Genomic DNA, 16,441 nt, shown 5'->3' on the forward strand with positions numbered 1-16,441 from the left:
GAATGAAGAAATAAGAATTCAACAAAATGAGGAGACTTAGGAACCTCTGGGACATCTTTAAATGTTCCAACATCCGAATTATAGGAGTACCAGAAGGAGAAGAGGAAGAGCAACAAGTGGAAAACTTATTTGAGCAAGTAAAGGAGAACTTCCCCAATCTGGCAAAGGAAATAGACTTCCAGGAAGTCCAGGAAGCTCAGAGAGTCCCAAAGAAGTTGGACCCAAGAAGGAACACACCAAGGCACATCATAATTACATTAGCCAAGGTAAAAATGAAGGAGAGAATCCTAGAAGCAGCAAGAGATAAGAAGACAGTCACCTACAAAGGAGTTCCCATCAGACTGTCAGCTGATTTCTCAAAAGAGACCTTACAGGCAAGAAGGGACTGGAAGAAAGTATTCCAAGTCATGAAAGGCAAGGACCTTCATCCAAGATTGCTCTATCCAGCAAAGCTTTCATTTAGAATAGAAGGGCAGATCAAGTGCTTCTCAGATAAGGTTAAGTTAAAGGAGTTCATCATCACCAAGCTCTTATTATATGAAATGTTAAAGGGACTTATCTAAGAAAAAGAAGATAAAAAACATGTATAGTAAAATGACAGCCAACTCACAATTATGAACAACCACACCTAAAACAAAAACAAAAACAAACTAAGCAAACAACTAGAACAGGAACAGAACCACAGAAATGGAGATCACATGGAGGGTTAGCAACAGGGAAGTGGGAGAAGGAGAGAGGGGTAAAAGGTACAGAGAATAAGTAACATAGATGGTAGGTAGAAAATAGACAGGGGGAGAGCAAGAATAGTATGGGAAATGTAGAAGCTAAAAAACTTATGACACATGGACATGAACTAGAGGGGGGTAATGTGGGTGGGGGAGGGTTTGCAGGGCAGAGGGGGATGGAGGGAGGTAATGGGACAGCTGTAATAGCATAATCAATAAAGTATTAAAAACAAACAAAAACAGCTACACCAATTTGAGCATCAATAATTTTAAATGTAATGGATTAGAAAACATCAAACATGTATGAATGCTTGGGTTCATAATGATACTAAAATAACCCAGCTCATTATTCTGAAAACTCATAAAACAGAAAAAAGTAAGTAATTATCCCATCCTTCCTATATAAACTATTTCAGAGTACCCCAAGAGTTCTTGAGGGTAGGTTTATCTTTTTTTTTTTAAGATTTTATTTATTTATTTATTTTTAGAGAGGGAAGTGAGAGAGAGAGAGAGAGAGAGAGAGAAAGAGAGAGAGAGAGAGGGAGACAGAAACACCAATGTGCAGTTGCTGGGGGTTCTGGCCTGCAACCCAGGAATGTACCCTGGCTGGGAATCAAACCTGGGACACTTTGATTCCCACCCCGCGCTCAATCCACTGAGCTATGCCAGCCAGGGCTGAGGGTAGGTTTATCTTATAAATACAGAGGACAGAACATGTTAAAAGGATACCATAGTAATACAATCAACAAAATCCATACTGCAGGAAACTATACAGGACAAATAATTTGGTTTCTTCAACAAAATGCAAGAGCAAGAAGAGAAGAGGATTTAGAGACTTAAGTGACATGTCAACCAATGGCAATTCATGGCATTACTTGGAACCTTATTTGAATACTCTACAGGAAACTGCCAAGAATTGAGAAATTATTGTTAAATATTTTAGATGTGATAAAAGTACTATAGTTATGATATTTTTTTTAAAAAATGTCTATCTTTTAGAGAAACATGCTGGTTTATGGATGAAATAATACTGGATTGGTTTCAAAATAATCCGGGGTGGGGCAGTGGAGACTGCCCATGAGTTGGTAATTGTGCAAGTTTGGTGGTGGTTACATGGGAGATCATTTCATTGTTTTATATAATTTTATATGTATTTGAAATTTTCCATAGTAAAAATTGAAGAGGCCTGGCTGGTGTGGCTCAGTGGATTGAGTGCCAGCCTGCGAATCAAACTGTTGCCAGTTCAATTCCCAGTCAGGGCACATGCCTGGGTTGTGGGCCAGGTGTCCAGTAGGGGGTGCATAAGAAACAATCACACATTGATGTTTCTCTCCCTTTTTTCCTCCCTTCCCCTGTGTCTAAAAATAAATAAATAAAAATCTTTTAAAATTTTGAAGGAAAAAAAAGAATATATGAACCCCTTTGTTTACTGCAGAATTATTTACAATAGCCAGTATATAGAAACAACCCAAGTGCCCATCAATAGTTAAGTGGATAGAAAAGTGGTGGGTATATACACTGGAATATTATTTGACTGTAAAAAATAAAATATTACCATTTGTGACAGCATGGATAGACCTAGAGAGTAAAATTAGTAAAATAAGTCAGATGGAGAAAGGCAAATGCCATGTGATTTTACTCATATGTGAAACGTAATGAGCAATTTTAAAAAATGAAGCAGACTAATAGACACGAAGAAAAGACTCAATGTTGCCAAAGGGGAGGGTTGTTGGGAAGTATGTGAATAAGGTAAAGAAATTAAGAAGTACAAAAAGGTAGTTACAAAATTGTTAGAGGAATGTAAAGTACAGCACAAAGAATATAGTCCATAATATTGTAATCACTGTGTATGGTGCCAAGTGCATACTGGAAATATTGGGGAAAACACTTCATAAAGAACACAATTGTCTAGTCACTATGTAGTACACATGAAAATGATACAAAATAATATTAAATGTAACTGTAAAATAAAAATAAATATTGTATCTTTTTCAAAATATTAAATATTGATAATTAAATCACATGTAATTTATGAGGTCTGTCCAGAAGGTGTCCCCAGCCATGTAATATGAAAAATAGAGGCGTTTATTAAAGAATGCATCTTGTATCTTATACAAGATACAAGAAACTTCAGGGTACATGCCTGGGTTGCAGGCCATGACCCCCAGCAACCGCACATTGATGTTTCTCTCTCTCTCTCTTTCTCCCTCCCTTCCCTCTCTAAACATAAATAAATAAAATCTTAAAAACAAACAAACAAGATACAAGAAACTTGTACATAGGACCATGATGCCTTATTCCCCTTCAAAGTAGGCACCTTGAGACCTCACACAGTTTTCCCAGTTGTCATCAGCTTCTCTGATGTATCTTCCTGAATCTCAACAATGGTCTGAAACTTCTTCTCTTTCAAAGGTGATTTTAATTTTGGGAAAATCCTGAAGTCCCAGGGCACCAAATCTGGGCTGGAGAAGGGCTGAGTCACCTGGATAATTTGATGTTTTGCCTATGGTAAGACATGATGCATGAATGGATATGTTGACATGGTAAAGTTCCCAATCACCAGTTGCCCATTGCTGCAGCCTTCTAAATCATCTGAATAGTTTCCATGGTGGATTGTTTAAGCTTAATGAAAAATTTGATGCATATTCATTGCTTTTCTCGCTCAGTCATTTTGAATGCATTGACCACACAGTACACATGCTCACTCAATGATGTCTACCACCCCATTGACTAGTACAGTGAAGTCATCATTGTTCATGCATACATATTCCAGTCCACTGTCCTTGGCTGCCAGGTTATATCAACATTGGGCAAACTGTTCTCATTATATTAACAATGGCTGAACATTTTATGGACAGACCTTATATTTGCGGGAAAAAAAGGAGCCACATACAAAACCTGACAAGCTCAGGGGATGTCTGTGAGACTTACATTAATGTTTGTTAGACTTACAAACTCAGAGACCTAAAGTAACCATGCAGAATGGTCTGAAATTAAAAGTTATTAACTAAAAGCAGTTCAAAGAAGGTAGTGCTGTCCTAGGCCAGGATCTTCCCTGACAAAAGTCAATCTTTACCTTAAGCCTATCCATTGCCTTTTCGAATCTGCATTAACATACCTTTTGGATGTCAAATTTCCTTTTCCAAACCCCTTGAAGCACAGATACTACAACAAGGTAGACTAAAAATCCCCACATTGTTATTGCTATCCTGTTATTTATTAGCTATTAATTATTGTATACCTACATATGTAAAAGAAGTGTTTATCATTTTACAATTTATTCATTCCCCAAGGTTTCCCCACTTTGCTTTCTCCTGCCTCCCTAATCTATAACCAGTGAACTTAATGTAGACCATTTGTGTCTTCTCTTTTGATTATAATGTATAAAATAAGGAGAAAAATGGCCATTTTGGGGAGCATGGCCTCAATCTGTTGAAGTTTACCTTTCCATCAATTGTCATCAGTTTGACTCAAATAAACTTACAAAATTTTTCAATAGATTTGAATATTTCTTACATTGTCATTTGCTTGTCATAGTGTGGCAGAATTCCAAAGAAGCACACTCAGGACCACCCTGCAAACCTGGACCTATATTAGGTATGAGCAGAGGCCCATTGTACCTCATTGGTTCCTTGTTTAGTCAAGAATGAACTTGAGTGAGTTTCAACTAGAATTCCAAAACTTCTGTTTTAAGGTAAGAAGCCCTGAGTTTAAAAACCCTCAAGATGAAACTAAGGTTAAGGGTTGACAAAACCCAGGCTATAGCCAGACTGGGGCAGGGGGAGGGGGGAATAGGTGGCTGGCTTTTAACTTTGGCTTTTCAATCAAATTCACTTTCTGAGAGCATGAGGTGCAGATTCTACAGATCTAAACATAAAATTAAAATTAACATGGAAAATAATGCCTTCAAAGCTGCAAACTTCCAGACCCAGTTCTCATTACTACTTCTGGTAGGAAGTCTTGACTTGCAAGTACACAGATGAGAAATGGGAAGATTTAACTGGAAATGTCATCACCTTAAAATAGCCAAAATGCAGTTTTCTTTTGGAACCTAAATTGATTTTTTCGTGTGAAAAATTAAAAGATGCTGGCTCTAAAATTAAACTTAATATGAACAAACATATCTTTGTTTGGAAATTAGAAGCTTCTACAAGAAACACAGTTACATTATTTTTAAGTTAATAAGAAATTTTAAAGACTGTCTTAAGAAAAAGAAGTTTTCTGAAGCTAATAAACATCAGCACTCCATTCTTTCCCTTCTAAAGAAACCAAAGTTTGTCTTTGAAATGCAAATACCTGGTCTCCAAAAACTCTTATCTGGACTATCTTTAAAAATGCAATATAGATTTTTTAAAATGTAAGCTTATGTAAGGTAAATCTTATGAAAATAGAGGGGGGAAACCCTTAGCCGTATCTGATCATATTAATTTTCTCTATTCCAGAAATTTCTTTCTAAATTAGTGAATTTTCATTAAAGTTATTGGCTATCTAGATATTTCAAAATGCTGAACTCATATTGCTTAGACAAGTCTTAAGTTCACCTGCCTTTGGCTTTTTATTGTAGAAAAGCTGTTTGGAGCTATTGATGAATGTCTTGTGCTTTATTGGAGGTGTGTTTCTTGAAAGTAAAAGTGTGTTTTCTGATAGAGGAACCTATGTTTCTAAAGATCATGAAATATATTTATAAAAGTCAATCTAAGGAATTCTTGTTAATAGGACAAAAAGCTCTCTTTGCCAGAGCTAGCTTGATCAATTTTCATGACCAATTGGTTTATGAGCCTTAATCCTCAGGACTAGAAAATTACTGGAAGTGCTCTGAAGGCTCAGAGGCTCTGGGAACTTCTGAAATAGGACATGCTAGACCACTACAACCAGAGTCTGCACCCACAGATAACATCAAAACAAGATGTAACTTATACAAGATCAACACAAACATCCTGCTCTACAACTACCCCAATTATCTAATAAAAGCTCAAAAGACCCCCACCCCTCAGGGCTGGTGCATATCTCTGCACCTAACCTTTTTCCCCTCTTAGGAAAGTAAAATAAAAAAAATTCTCTCTGCATTTTCTTCTCTTGTGAATTTTTTCACAGCCTGCTTCACTGACCACCCTAACATTTTGGTGGCCCATATGGGGGCATTCTCTATTCTCACTCTCCTCTGCCTCCTGAGATTTATAACTAGGGGAGTATTGGGTAGTGGAAGCTTGACATGGGATAACCCCCTAACCCTGAGGTTTGGAGAGAGGACTGTAAATCTTTTCTGATGTTGTTGATTCTGCGGACAGTCTCCTCCTCTCCCCCTAACATAGCCAAAGATCAGCAAGTCTCCCTGAATCTTAGAATGAAAATATTCATTTTATCAAAAGTGATAGCTTAACCCCACCATCTCATTGTCATAAATTCCTGTACTGGGTCTATCACTTTCTCAGTGTTTCAGCCATGAAATGTCTCCTACCATCTTCCTGCTGGTTTGGTCTGTTCTCCAGGCCCAGTGATGCCTGCCTGGCTGTGAGACAGATCTTTGGGGTTGGTCTGCCCTCAGGCTTGAGGGCACTCAATCCAGCAGCAGATCTCTAGGTCATTTAAGTTGGGGACACCCTTCACAAATCTTCTCCTCCCTCCATTTGTTCTCATTCCCAAGGTATTCTTTAATTTTTAATTAAATTTTTTTTATTGTTGTTCAAGTATAGTTATCTCCATTTTCACCCCCACCTGCACCCCATCCCTGTCTTTCCCCCTCAAGCCTACCCCCTTTGGCTTTGTCCATGCATCCTTTATACATGTTTGAGTGACCCTTCCCTTTTACCCCCATTCTTCTCTCCCCCTTCCCCTCTGGTTATTTATTTCAGTGTCTGGTTATATTTTGCTGGTTTGTTTGTTTTCTTGATCAGGTTCTACTTATAGGTGAGAGATATTCTTTTTTTTAAGTATCAGAGAAACAATTTTTATTTTCACCTTGCAAGTTTGCATACTTATAAAAAATGTACTTTTATAAAAAGTTTGAGGTTATACAAAGTTCATAAATATTCTTGCAAACATACACAGTGAACAACTCTGAACTACATCAACTGTAAATGACATGATTTCTGTAGTATTCACAGGCTTAGTTTGTAGGTGCACTTAATTCTAGGCATAAAAGTTGGGTTTCATTATTTTAGTGTTCCATTTCCAGTATTCATAGATTTTCAAACTTGATCAGGTGGAACTGCATTCAAACTGGTGATGGAAAACTTACTGCAAATTTATATACCAGAATCACAATTCCAGGAGTTCCCAAATGTTAGTGTGCCATCGGGAGCACCAGGAGGGCTTGTTAACAGCAGATCACTGGTCCCCAAAGCTAGTGTTTGATTCAGTATGTTTGGGGTAGGATCCAAGAATGTGCATCTCTTATAAGTTGACAAGTGATACTGTTGATCCAGGAAACAAACTTTGAGAACCACAATAGTATACTAATGAGGTGGTACCAAATCACTAGGCTATTTCAAAAATTCAAGTACTATGTATAACATTAAGGACTTGAACTTATAAACTAAATTAGCAGTACCCAGTCTTAGACATCAATTTTGTATGTTGCAATTGTTACCTGATTTACACATGTTTGTGGCAGGTACCAGTTTTGGGGTATAAAGCAAGAACAAAAGCTATAAGTTAATATTTATTTGGATTTGACACTACATCCTAGTATCTGATTGGCATAAAAATATTTTTGAAAGTCTTCTACACCCTAAATAATATCCTCCTTAAAACGTCCTGAAAAATAGTTTTGCATGTGCTGTGAAAAGACAGAATGACATCCATGAGCCTTAAAGACACATAAAAGCAAGTAATGAGTCTTTAAAGTAGAATAAAAGAGCCTGAAAAGTTATCCCTCCCACAGAAAAAAAGCATGAATACATGTACTTGGTCAAATGCACTGTATCCTCTGTGAGTGAGCATTTCTAACAAGCATCCAGGTGATGTTGATTTGGTGGACCTCAAGGCTATATTTTACATAGCAAAGCACTAGAGTATCATTTTCAAATGTTTCCATATAAGTTCCAATTAGTTTTTTGTTTAAGTATAGGTTTTATTGTTGTTCAAGTACAGTTGCCTCCATTTTCCCCCTCCACTCCCCTCCATCCTTGCCATCTTCACTTCCCACCCTTGATCGTACCCCGCTTTGGTTTTGTACACGTGTCCTTCATACATGTTTCTGAAAACCCTTCCCTCTTTCCCTCCCATTAACCCCTCCCACCTTCTCTCTGGTTACTGTCAGTTTGTTCTTAATTTCACTGTCTCTGGTTATATTTTGCTTGCTTGTTTGTAAGGAAGACACAAACAAATGGAACTTTGTACCATGTTCATGAACTGGAAGAATTAACGTCATCAAAATGTCCATATTACCCAAAGCAATTTATAGATTCAACACAATCCCTATTAAAGTACCAATGGTATATTTTCCAGAGATAGAACAAACATTTCAATTAGTTTTGAACACAAACATGCACAATAGTTGAGTCCATAAATATTTCATTAAGCTAAAAAATACAGTGCTAATTTTTAACCATGTCCTGACAAATTCATACAATTAAATAAAAGTAAAGCTACCCTGGGGTACAATCCAGCAGCATCATCAGAAAATTCTTTCCAAACAACAATTCGTGTATGACTGCAACTACCCAAAATTTAGACCTCCATTTCTGGCTATTTTTATCTCTTCAAACTTCAAAGCCAATATGGAAAACTTTCCTTGCTGCTGCCATAGCTGAAGCTGAAAATATTTCTTTAGAAACATCAGCAAGCTATTTCAACCCAGAAACTTTTAGGAGAGACTATTTAGAATAACAAATCTTTATACACTTTACATCAGTTTTAATGGGAAAAAAGAATAAAAAACAGTGTATTTATTAGCATTTTATATACCTACCAGAATGGCAAAAATGACTGTAACTTGCAAGATAATACATTCAAGAACATTCCACATTCTTTTTTGGTGGTTAGAGCATTGCAGATATAAAACAAAAAAGTGGCTATTCCCATTAAAATGGCATCAAATATTAGCTTTGAGAAAGAAGATGAAGGGAGCATTCTCTAACTCCTGGATATCAGGAAGCAGAATTTTTCAGAATCAAAAACAGACAGAGCCCTAAGGAAAAGCAAGGCCCCACCCCTCAGGGGTCACATAATTGATTCTGTTGCTTTTAACTAATTTATCATTTCAACACATCAAATAATTTAGCCTGTTCCTTACTAAAAGTAAAACTAAAGAAACATAATAAGCCCTGGCTGGTATGGCTCAGTGGATTGAGGGCTCACCTGCAAATCAAAGAGTTGCTGGTTGGATTCCCAGTCAGGGCACATGCCTGGGTTGCCTGCCAGGTCCCCAGTAGGGGATGGGTGACAGGCAACCACACTGATGTTCCTTTCCCTCTCTTTCTCCCTCCCTTCCCCTCTCTAAAAATAAATAAATCAAATCTTAAAAAAAAAAAAACATACTCATACTCTTCAGAAATGCAAACATCCTGAGATAGATCATTACCAGAATGTACACAAGAATTTGCTATTTAGGTATAGTGGGTGCAATTTATATTTAAAATAATTTTATAAGAGAGGGGAAGATGGTGGCTTTGTTGGAGGGAGCATAATCCCCTTCCTCTATGCAGGGGAGAGAAACTCAGATCTGCAGAGGAACAGAGCAAGGGGCTTAGGGTATTGCAACATTTATGAAAATAGGACATCAAAAATCACAGTGGACATTGAAAAACCAGATGGTAAGGAGACTGCTTCAGGATAATAAGGACCCAGGGATTAGCACTGGGACCAGGGGGGTTGCAGCCCCCGGGCCCAGTGCCACCAGGTCTGCCTCAGGGCACCCCGGAGATCAGAGATCTGAGTCACCACTCCCTCCCGGGACAACAAGGATTGAGCAGCACCAGGGGAGGACTTGTTGCTTGAAAGCACAGAGAGGGGAGTGAGACTGGAAGATAGTCACACAGGGGCTGTGAGCATCCACGCATAGCCCTGGGAAAGGTGAGCGCCCCAGCCTGCTTGACCAAGGGCGGCCTGGCCATACACCTGTGACCCCAACCCAGTGAGAGTGTGGTTCTGTAAAAGACCCAGACCCCACAACCCTGAACAAGGGAAGGGCATTGGTGTTAGCAGGTTTCTGGAGCTGCAGTGGTGAACTCGGAGGAGCATGCACCCCTTGGGGATTCCCGACTCTCACGCTGTGAACCTGGAAAGGACATGGTGCTTCCAGGGTTCCTGGAGCCCACAGCAGGGAAACTGGGGGAGGGGCGCAACCCCTCTCGATCTCCAGAGCTTACACCATGAATCCAGAAACAATGAGGGTGCTTCCAGAGAACATAGAGCCTGCCGCAGTGAAATTTGGGGGAAGGGCACAACCCTTCATGAATCCGGAGCTTATACTGTGAACACAGAAAAGATAAGGGCGCTCTGTGGCGCCCCGGAGCTGGGGATACTGCAGCAGTGAGCTCTGGAGAATGGGCTTGGGAGCACTCATACCCACACCCAGGGTCCTGAGGGAAGGCATCAGATCATCTCTTGGGAGAGCGCTCTGCTAGCCCTGGGGACAGTACTCAAGAGACTGACCGACTTCTGACTGGGAAGAGTGAAAAACATTCCAAATGCCCCACAGCCTGCTGAAGCCAGCAAGACCAGAAAAATTGGTTTGGCCAGTTAGAAACCAACAAAAGGTTTTTTTGTTTTGTTTTGTTTTTGCTTTCATTTTTGTATTGGCTGTTGTTGTTGTTTGATTGTTTGATTTTATCTTGTTTTTTAAGTGACTTTTTATTTTTTAACTCTTATTATTTTTATATCTTTCAATTCCTTATGTTTCTCTTCCATTCACCCTAATAATATTCTTTCCACTCCAAATTTATCTCTCCTGTATTCCATCTTCTGCTTTTCCCATTTCCTTCTGAGCCTGCAAGTTATTGAAAATTTGTATTACCTTTTTCTCACTTTTCTGACATTTTTTTATTTTAATAGTATTTTGGTATTCTTTCTCTTTCTGTGTAATCTTATTTGATTGGCCAGTTATACTGTCATTTAATAGGTTCCCCCTGTTATCTCATTCACAGTCTGTTGACAATTTACTGCCTTTCATTTGTGTTCCAATAGTACACCACTCAAGGTTCTATAATCCTTATTCTTCTTATCTAGATCCCACAGATTCTGCCACTTGATTGTTGCTATAAAGTTACTGTAAATAAGACCTAGTTCATACAATTGTAAATACTAAACAATACCGCTCCCAGATCTCAGCCTACTTCACAATTTCCTGAACTCTATTATTGTGGGGGTTGTCTCTATTCTTTTAACACACTACTCCTATTTACTATTCTTTATTCCCACCCTACCACAGAATCTGACCTCCCACAGCCTGACAGCTTTCTAGATCCAACTAACAATACTTTCCTCCCCAATAAGAGTCTTATCTTCTTTCCATCCTTTCTAAAACATGGCTACTGAGGTGGAAGATCGTGGATAACACTATACTTAGCCAAAGGATCTCCCATCTCTTCTCTATTGGCTGCTACTGTGAATATCATAGAACACTGTCTTGCTATCTTAAACAATTTTGCCTTACTTCTCCAACTGATCACTAAAAAGAGTACAGGGAAGCTGTGAACAACAGGTTACATTGAGGAGACTACATCACTGAATCTCACAGGTATTCTACCACAGAAGTTCACACCATAATCACAGGGAACAAGAACAGATCAATTTCAGAAACAAAGGCTAACAAGAAGAGTCTCATGAACAATGAGAAGAAAAAGAAACAATCCCCAAATGAAGGGAAAGGAGGAAGCCACAGAAAAAATGCTAAATGAAATAGAGGAAACTCAACTATCACATATTGAGCTCAAAACAATGATTATCAGGAAGGTCAATGAACTCACAATGAGCTACCAGAAACTACAGAGAAGCTACAACAAACTCACTACAAACAATATCAACATGAAAAAGGAAACAGAAACTATCAACAAGTGCCAAAGGGAATGAAGAATACAATTTCTGAACTGAGGAACACAGTGGAAGAAAACAAAAGCAGGATCAATGAAGCAGAAGACCGGATTAGCGAATTGGAGGACGAAGTACAAAAAAAAAACCAAACAAACAAACAAACAACAAAAAAAAAACACCCAGAAGGAGCACGAAAAGGAAAAGATGCTCAGAAAGAATGACGAGGGATTAAGAGAAATAAAAGACAATATGAAATGTAATAATATCCATATAATAGGAATACCAGGAGGAGAAGAAGAAGAGCAAGGGATAGAAAACCTACTTGAAAAAGTAATGATGGAAAACTTCCCCATTCTGATGAGAGAAAAAGTCACACAAATCCAGGAAACACAGACAGTCCCAATCAAGAGGAACCCAAAGAGGCCCACCTCAAGACACATCACAATTAAAATGGCAAAATTTCAAGGCAAAGATAGAATATCAAAGGCAGCAAGGGAGAAAAGGGAAGTAACATACAAGGGAGCCCCAATAAGGCTCCTTAATGGAAACACTCCAGACCAGAAGAGAATGGCAAGAAATATTCCAAGTAATGAGAACCAGAGGTCTGCAACCAAGGCTACTTCACCTGGCAACGTTCTCTATCAAGATAGAAGGCCAAATAAGAAGCTTCCCAGACAAAAGAAGTCTAAAAGAATACACATCTACTAAACCAGCTCTTCAAGAGATTCTAAAGGGACTGCTTTAAGGAAAGGAAGGAAAACAGAGAGAGAGAGAGAGAGGAAGACACATGCATAAGCGGCAATAAATAAGTGCCTATCATTAATAACTTTAAACGTAAATGGATTAAATGCTCCAATCAAAAGAAATAGAATAGCTGAATGGATAAGAAAAATGACCCACACATATGCTGCCTATAAGAGACCCACCTCAGGATAAAAGACCTGCACAGGCAAAAAGTGAATGGCTAGAAACAAATTTTCCAAGCAAATGAAAAGGAAAAAAAAAAAGCCAGGATAGCAATACTCATATCAGACAAAATAGACTTCCAAAAAAGGCCCATAAAGAGAGACCAAGAAAAATCACTTCATAACACTCAAGGGAAGAATCCACCAAGAGGACGTAAACATTGTAAATATATATGCACACAACATAGGAGCACCCAAATGTATAAGGAAAATCTTAGAGGACTTCAAGAAAGATATTGACAGCAACACAATTATAGTAGGGCATTTTAACACCCCACTGCCAAAAATGCAGAGATCTTCCAAACAAAATCTCAAAAAAGATATTGTGGCATTGAACAATACCCTACATGAAATTAACTTAACTGATAGATACAAAGCCCTCAATCCCAAAGAAGCCAAATACACATTCTTTTCAAATGTACACAGAACATTTTCAAAGACACACCACATAATAGGAAACAAAACAAGCCTCAACAATTTCAAAAAAATTGAAATCATACCAAGCACTTTCTTGAACCACAAGGGACTGAAGCTAGAAACCAACCACCCCCCAAAAAAACCCAAAACACTAAAAATCATGGAGATTAAATAGCATGCTACTAAACAATGAATGGGTCAAGATTGAAATTAGGGAAGAAATCAAAAGATTCCTGGAAACAAACAAAAATTACCTCACAATAACGCAAAACTTGTGGGACACAGCAAAGGCAATCTTGAGAGGGAAGTTCATAGCAATACAAGGCTATGTAAAAAAATAGAAACATTTCAAATAAACAACCTAACCCTATGTCTAAAAGAACACAAGGAATAACAACAAAGACAGCCCAGGGCAAGTAGAAGGAAGGAAATAACATAGATCACAGCAGAATTAAATGACATACAGACTAAAAGCACAATTCTAAGGATCAATGAATCCAAGAGACGGTTCTTTGAAAAGATAAACAAAATCAACAAGTGTTTAAGAACACTTATCAAGAAAAAATGAGAGAAGACCCAAATAAACACAATCAGAAATGAAAAAGGAGAGATTACAACTGATACCACAAAAATACCAAGGATTCTAAGAAATTACTACAAAGAACTGTATGCAAAGAAATTTGAAAACCTAGGTGAAATGGACAAATTTCTAGAAAAATATAATCTTTCAAAACTCAATGAAAAAGAAGCACGAAGCCTGAACAAACCAATAACAACAGATGAAACTGAAGCAGTAATCAAAAAATTCCCAAAACACAAAAGCCCTGGACCTGATGGTTTCACAGGAGAATTCTACAAAGAATATAAGGAAGAGCTAACCCCTATCCTTCACAGACTATTCAAAAAAATCTAAAATGATTGAACACTCCCAAACTCTTTTTATGAGGCCAACATCATACTAATTCCACAACCAGATAAAGACACAACAAAGAAAGAAAACTTCAGGCCATTATCACTGATAAACATTGACACTAAAATCCTCAACAAACTACTGGTAAAGCGCATCCAACAGTACATTAAAAAGATCATACATCATGACCAAGTGGGATTCATTCCAGGTATGCAAGGATGGTACAATATTCGCAAATCAGTAAATGTAATACATCACATAAACAAAAGCAAAGACAAAAACCACATGATCATATCAATTAATGCAGAAAAAGCATTTGATAAGGTACAGCACCCATTTATGATAAAAACACTCTGCAAAGTGGGAATAGAGGGAGCATTCCTCAACATAATAAAGGCCATATATGAGAGACCTTCAGCCAACATCATACTCAATGGGCAAAAATTAAAATGTTCTCCACTAAGATCAGGAACAAGACAAGGCTGTCCACTTTCACCACTTCTATTCAATATAGTACTGGAAGTTTTATCCACAACAATAAGACAAGAAAAAGAAATAAAGGCATCAAAATCAGAAAGGAGGAAACAAAACTGTCACTGTTTGCAGATGACATGATAGTGGACATACAAAATGTTATAGACTCAGGCAAAAAGCTGATTGACCTAATAAATGGATTTGGCAAAACAGTGGAATACAAACTCAATGTCCAAAAGTCAAAGGCATTTCTGCACACCAACAATGAAATAGCAGATGGAGAAATCAAGAAAAAAATCCCATTTGAAATAGCAAAAAGAAAAATAAAATATCTAGGAATAAACCTAACCAAAGAGGTAAAAGACCTGTATTTAGAAAACTACATAACACTCAGGAAAGAAATCAAGGAAGACACAAACAAATGGACACATATACTGTGTTCATGGATTGGAAGAATTAATGTCATCAAAATGTCCATACTACACAAAGCAATTTACACATTCAATGCAATATCTATTAAAGTACCAATGGCTTATTTCACAGACATAGAACAAACACTTCAAATATTTATATGGAGCCATAAATGACCCCAAACAGCTGCTGCAATTTTGAGAAGAGTAAAGTAGGAGGGATCACAAAACCTGACACTAAACTATACTACAAGGCCACTGTAATGAAAACAGCCTAGTCCTGGCATAAAAACAGGCACATAGACCAATCAACAGAACAGAGAGCCCAGAAATAAATGCAATTCTCTACGGTCAATTAAAATTTGACAAAGGAGACAGCAACATAAAGTGGTGTAAAAATAGCCTCTTCAACAAATAGAGTTGGGAGAATTGGACAGCCACGTGCAAAAAAATGAAACTCGATCACCAAATTACACCTTATACAAAAATAATTTCAAGATGGATAAAAGACCTAAATATAAACCATAACACCATTAAAGTCCTAGAGGAGAACTTAGGTAGGAAAGTCTCAGACATTTTATACAGATTTTTTTTTTCTGACATGTCCCCTACAGCAAGGACGTAAAGGAAAGAATAAAGAAATGGGACCTCATCAAAATAAAAAACTTTTGCACAGCTAAAGAAAACAGCATCAAAATAAAAAGAGAACCAACTGTATGGGAAAACATATTTGCCAATGATACTTCAGACAAGGGTTTAATCTCCAAAATATATAAAGAGCTTTCATGACTCCTCTCTAAGAAGACAAGCAACCCAATTAAAAAAAATGGCAAAGGCCTTGAAGAGACACTTCTCCAAGGAGGACATACAGAGTATCCAGAGACACATGAATAGGTGCTCAGTGTGGCTAGCTATCAGAAATATTAAAATTAAAACCACAATAAAATTCCACTTCACACTGGTCAGAATGGCCATCATAAACAAAGCAACAAACAACAAGTGTTCAACAGGTTGTGGATAAAAAGGAATCCTAGTGCACTGTTGGTAGGACTGCAGACTGGTACAACCACTATGGAAAGCAGTATGGTTTTAGTTCAGAAAACTAAAAATGGATCTGCCTTTTGATCCAGCAATTCCACTGCTGGGATTATATCCTAAGAACACTAAAACACCAATACAGAAGAACCTTTGCACCCTGATGTTCATAGCAGCACAATTTCCAATATCCACATGTTGGAAGCAACCTAGATGCCCATCAGTAAATGAATGGATAAAAAAACTATGGTACATTTACACAATGAATTCTATGCAGCAGAAAAAAAGAAGGAGCTCCTATGTTTTGTGACAGCATGGATGGTACTGGAAAGCATTATCCTAAGAGAAATAAGCCAGGCAGTGAAAGACAAATACCATATAATCTCACCTTTGACAGGAACCTAAACAACAAAACAAAGAAATAAGCAAAATATAGTCAAAGACACTGAAATAGAGGACAGGCTGACAGTGACCAGATGGGAGAGAAGAGGGAACTTCAGGGGAGAATGGGAAGGGTTTACAGTAACAAAT

Source organism: Phyllostomus discolor, chromosome 14 (assembly GCF_004126475.2).
Source record: "Phyllostomus discolor isolate MPI-MPIP mPhyDis1 chromosome 14, mPhyDis1.pri.v3, whole genome shotgun sequence".
NCBI classification, from domain to species: Eukaryota; Metazoa; Chordata; class Mammalia; order Chiroptera; family Phyllostomidae; genus Phyllostomus; species Phyllostomus discolor.